Genomic DNA, 6000 nt, shown 5'->3' with positions numbered 1-6000 from the left:
GACTTTTTGACTTCCAACCCTATTTTCCCAACCAATTATGCAACCTTGCTAATTTTCACAAGCTACACTCTAGAGCAGAGGTTAAATCCAGCCTGTCACTTGTTTATAAAATTTTATTGGAACACAGCCACCCCATTCATTGACTACTCTTTATATCTGCTTTTGTGCTACAATGTTAGAGTTGAATACCTGAAACAGAAACAATCTGGCCCACAAACCCTAAAATACTTAATCTCTGATCCTTTATGGAAAAATCTGCTGACACCTGCTATAGAAAATAACCTTATTACTAAGTGTTGAGGTCATGGTGTCCTCAGGTACCTAAAACTTTTGTTACTTCTATCAAAGGCATTCTTTTTATTGTTCCCTCAACCTTTTGTTATCCTGCAGATAGCAATCTTTGGTCATGGTTAAAAAGGAAAGTCTCTAAACCAATCTCCTTTGTAATCTCCTATACTCAGTCGCACTTGCTCCCTTTTCTGCGCTACTACCTGAGTTATTCTAATTACAGTTCTTAATGCAGTTTGATTCATATAACACTTACTAGTTGTGATACCCCTGGGATCTAGCAAGTGTTGTCCCTGAGTAGGTATTTCCTCAATAAGCATTTATTAAACACTTTCTAAGTGTCTGTGCTAGACACTAGAGATATAAAGATGAATATGGCAACTTGTGATTAATATAGTCTATTTAATTAGGTACAAAAATAGAAAAGAAGCTGAGCACCAGAGGCTAAGCCCATGTCCCTGCAACAACTGCAGCAGGATCGCTGTAAGTATCAATACTTGGATAACACCCCAGACCTACTCAATCAGAATCTCTGGAGGTAAGGTCCAGTAATCTCTGGAGGTGAGGTCCAGTATAAACTTCAGGTTATACTTAAGCAGGAAAGTTGTAGAATCACTCCATCAGCAGATAGAAAAGACTGTTTCTAAATGTGTATCATGAGAGAGTAAAAACAAATCTCACATGATCTCTCTTAATACAAACCAATTTTTGTCAAAATGTGATCTTGTGTTGCTCACTTCCTCCATCCAAATGATTAGTAGACGTGTTTAACTGGGAATCTGGACATTGCTCCCATCTCTTACTAAATTTGTCTTTTTTCACCATTGTAACCCTTTACCTGGCACAGTTCCTGGCATATAGTAGTTATCATGAATTTGTGTTCAACTGTTGAATATCCAAAGTAAAACCTCTCCAAGTTGTCCTAGTATGTAGAAATAGGAGTTTTTCCAATTTTAAAACTGGAATGGTATGAGGATCATTTGAGTACAAGAAAGATAACACACCCAGACAAATGTCTGGTCAATTCACATCTTGTTTTCCTCCCTCTAGAAATGCTTCCTTCAAACTCTCAGGGCCACTGCCCTTGTGGGGAATAACAACATCCCCTCAAGGCTGAGCTAGACCAAGTGGACTAGTGGAAAGGTCAGGCATTATGGATTCTTCTTCATTGTAATCTCTTTCTAGAGGCTTTAGTCTGCAGAGCCATGGAGTACATTTAAAAAAGGATTACCTACCTCTGAGGATGACAGACTCTCAAGTTATCTACAATGAGAGGTGTATAACAATGGACGCTTGCTGTACCTGACACAGATCTACCCCTCCCACTAGAACTCTGAATTATTTTGCTGGAGGCTACAACATTCTGAGCAGTTTGTTGGGAGTTGACGGGAGGTGGGGATAACTCACCTGGTACAAGCTTAGCAGAGCTGAGCCGCTGCAGCTTGTTGGGCTAGCCTTTGATGCAGACTGGTTGGACGGGTTCTGGATCTAAAGAAGAACCGGTCTGACTGGCCTGTTGTGCCAACATATTCTGGTGTGATTCCATGTTCCACAGACGGTAGAAACCTGCCCAGCCAGTTAAATGAAAGGCATATTAGGTTATCCACTGCACGCCTTATATAGCTTAGATGCAGCAGAACTCTTCCACATAGCAGTAGTGTCTAGCAAACTCTAGCGTGGTCCACAGAGGTGTCTCCCACTGATTTACTGTGTAAGTTCATAGCTTCAGGGAAAGTCAGCAGTGAAACACCTTCTGCTTTTGGCCAAGAGCAGAAGTTTTCTAAACAAATGGAAGGGTAAGTTAATATATTTTTTATCTTTCTCTATTTTCTATGCACTTTTAGAAGTTTAAGTTCAGAAATGATGTTTAAGAAGATATCTATTTTTAACATGGTAATACCTGCTTTATATCTTTTATATAAAGCTGGTTAGATATTGTTTTATAATACTTGCATATATGTTCATTGATTTGTTTGGATAAAGGTTATTTGGTATATAATCACTTTTGCTATACTTTTTGTACGTTGGGCATGGCTATGGTCATTAAGAAAGCTGGGTTGAATAATTTTGCTAAATATATTTCACCTATTAATGTAATGTTGCATCTTAAGCTATCTATTTCTTTCATAATATACTATTATGTTTTACAGGCTGTTGCTATATGGTAACATTTTATATGGCAAATCTAATTGTGGATAAAATAATTGCCTTTTTAAGGCATTAAAAAAAATAGTGCTGGCCTGCTTGGTGATCCTCAGCACATTAAAAGAACAATTCACAGCAAGAAGTGAGGAGTGTGAAAAACAAAGATTGTGGAATCTGGTAACTGATTAACTATTGGAGCTCAAAAGCACTTGCTGAGCTGAACAGAAAGGAATGAAGACAGGTTTTGTCATGCCTATTAGGTCTGAAAACCTTTTTAGGTTAAAGAATATTTGGATCTTCCTTTAATTTATATTATACTTTAAAATAATTCTTTTACCTCTCTTTTTCATTGATCCAATTAATTTATTTTAGTAATTTGTGTCACTTAAAATGAAAGTTATAAATCCCTTTAGATTTATTTTGGCATACCCTTAGTTATTAATATTAGGAACTGAATGTACACACCTTCTGGGCATTCAATCTAACATAACAGCTGACACATGAACTTTACCTGGGAATTAAAAATTGCTTTTTAAAACAGATTTATACTAAATACTTTCCCTTCAAGGACTATCTGTAGGCCATCATATGACTTGCCTTGAACTGAGCAAGACTGATGCATCCTTTTCATTGGCCCTTTAGAGTCTTCACTTTGTCATTATGTTCAGACTCAAAGGCTATAAGAATTTCTTCAGGATGTTAATAAAGAATTTTTAAAAAGTGAGAATAAATGTTCAGATGAGATTTCAGTTTTTGCAGGGAAACCTTTTGGATGCTTGCCTACTCCAAGGCAATTTTGCATAAAACTTCTGATATTCAGCTGAATTTCTAAAAAGCTATGTAATGTTGAATCTCCAAAAGGAATGTGCTGATTCAGCAAACCAAAAATTAATTTTATTCAGCATAAACTGTATTTGGACAATTTTTGGAGAATATGGACCAAAAATTTTAGTTAGTTGAATTTTTCTCTTTTCAGTTAGTTTTCAGGCTAAATATAAATATATGTCAATTGAGTATAGTTTTAGTGGTTCTGGTAACTATATTATATATAGTAACTTAAAATTTTTAAATCTTACTATGTTTAAAATACAGGGCTTACTCTTCAACGATTAACTTAATTTGGGATTCCAACTTATTTATTAAGTGGTTTTTATGTTTATGGTTTTGAGGAAAGCTATTTAGGAACTAGATATATATTTCATATAAAATTTGTGGGTAAAATTTGAAGTCTAACTCTACATTTTGGGGGAGGAGTCAACAGTTTTCACTTAATGGATTTTTAGTTTCAAATATATGAAAGTCCTATTAAATACAACTTTGATGTATTTTCCATATATTGATTCCTTTAAAATATTGATACATTGTGATGTTTTGATGAAAATTAAGGCTATATGGATTTACCTATCAAATTAGGAGTCTGTGTTTGTACATGTGTGTGTGTATGTATTTTATATAGCCCTGCATTATCTGAGGGCCCAGGTCAAAAATTGTTCTAGTCATTTAAAAATCTTTTTATTCTCTAAGTCATTCCTTTGTCTTTATTCCTGGCAACAGTTTCACACAATGACTCTTTTTGTCAACCATGCTAGCTTTCTTTACAACTATAACCTCTTTCCTTCCTGAATATATTCATGTGTTTCCTACCAAAAGCACTTAGAATCATGAAATTTTTGAGCTAGAAGGACTCTTTAAGAATAACTAATGAATTCAACTTCTCACTTTTTAGTTGAATGAAAAGCCCCAAAACGTAGCTAAATCACTATTATACAATCTAAGGGTAGAGGTGGTACCAGAACATCCCAGCTTCCTGATAGCAGCCCAGACGAATATTTGTTTCACTGCTCTACATTGATTCTTCTGACTACTACGTGAAATCTGTTCTGTGAGTTCTAAAGGATTTGTAAAAAGGTAAAATTGTGTTGTATAAGTTATTTTAAGGAATATTTACTGAACCAAGAAATTATTTGCTTTTATATTTTAATCTATATAATTATTGCCCCCAAACTTTTTTGGTATAGTGGCCGAACTTATGGGGTTGCCATTGGCAATGAAGATGACGACCACTTCAAAACCTAATCTCTTAGTGCCATCACAAAATTGTGAATCAAAATCATGAGTACCTCACATTCCTTCATATTTGCCCAGATTATTTGTGGATCCTGCTGTCATTTTCTGACTTATTATTGCTTTAAACTGTCTCAACTGTTTATTTTCTTAGCATGTATGTATTCTTGTATTGTTTTAATCACTCTTATATGGATATAGTTTAGGATTTGCCTAAGAAGGTTGTACTTCTAAAATTTGGTTAGAATTGAGAGGAAAATTTCAATAAGGTTATGAAGCCCAGAACTGAAGGACTCAAAACCCATCTTAGACGGGACAAAACCTGTTATTTAAAGCGTGAGATCTTAATAGAATGCTTTGAGCACAAGTGCTCAAAAATGCTTTAAATGTTTTTAACTTGAGAAATTCCAAGGAAATAGGACCATAGAAAGCTTGAGAACCAAAGGCTCAGAATTTTCAATTCTGATTCTTAGAGCTAAAAATTAATTCTACTAAGCCCCTTCTCTTTTTACAGGTAAAATCTTACCAGAGGGATGTTTCTAAATTTGGTAAATTTAGTTCAGTTCAAGTGGACTCTGGAAAATAATTACTTCCATTTGTTTCTTGTCTTTACAATCAAGAGAAAAGGTAGTATATTGAAAAACATATGGGTTTTTGAGCCAAACTGAGATGGGTTTGAATACTGACTCTGCTACAAGCTAGTTTACCCTTGGGAATTATTTAACACTGAGTTCTCTTTTCTCCAACTGTAAATTAAGGAAACAAATACCATTCTCTAAGAGTTGTTGGCAAGATCAAATGAGATATTCTGTGTAAACACCTAGCAGAGTTTCTAGAACATAGTAGGTGTAGCACGTCAATATTCTTCCCCCCTCTTTAATAGAATATATAAATTTCAACAAATAGCTTGAGTAAGAGAAGTCAAAGCTTAACTTAGAATATACATTTTCTATTGGTCAGAGATAAAATTAAATCAGCAACCTTGGAAAGCATTAAGATTTAATATTGGAAAACATTTTAATCTTATTAAATTAAAAAAATTAGAAACCCATATAATTGAATCAAATTAAAGAATCACTTCAAAGATGCCTTTGTTAAACGTATTCTGAGAGCAATATACCAAGGTGATTAAAAGGCTTAATTTAAAAAAATTCAAATTTCAATCATCTATACCAAAGGAAGGAATTGTGACATAGTCCAAATTATACCTTGCTTGTGCCTAGTATCTGAGTTTTTCAAAGGCATTTTACATCTATTTATATCTATTGTATTATTTCACATATCAGATTAGTTGGCCAAGGATTTCTATATGCTCTAAGGATTGTGCTTTCTACTACCGATTGAATTATTTCTTCAGGGCTCTAGAGTATGTTTTTTCTTCCAAAAGATTCTCTTAGGAATTAATTTACTGTAGGTCAATATGAAATTATATTACATTCCCTTGATAGTAAATAATGATAGGAAGAGTGAATCCAAAATTGGATGTAAGAAGATAGAATAGGA

The 6000-nt window shown here is 34.2% G+C and overlaps 1 protein-coding gene across 1 annotated transcript in view; it reads left to right on the top strand.

The window, feature by feature from the left end:
- The first annotated feature begins 1953 nt into the window (after positions 1-1953).
- The window catches only part of RBBP8 (RB binding protein 8, endonuclease), a 97980-nt gene continuing 93933 nt past the window's right edge, over positions 1954-6000 (top strand). The window contains exon 1 of the mRNA XM_024757912.1: positions 1954-2084. The gene's annotated coding sequence lies outside the window, so the exon portion shown is untranslated. The remainder of the gene's footprint in view (positions 2085-6000) is intronic.

The sequence above is a fragment of the Neophocaena asiaeorientalis genome, unplaced genomic scaffold (genome assembly GCF_003031525.2).
Source record: "Neophocaena asiaeorientalis asiaeorientalis breed wild unplaced genomic scaffold, Neophocaena_asiaeorientalis_V1.1 scaffold142, whole genome shotgun sequence".
Taxonomy (NCBI): Eukaryota; Metazoa; Chordata; class Mammalia; order Artiodactyla; family Phocoenidae; genus Neophocaena; species Neophocaena asiaeorientalis.
This window is presented reverse-complemented; position numbering and strand designations above follow the sequence as displayed.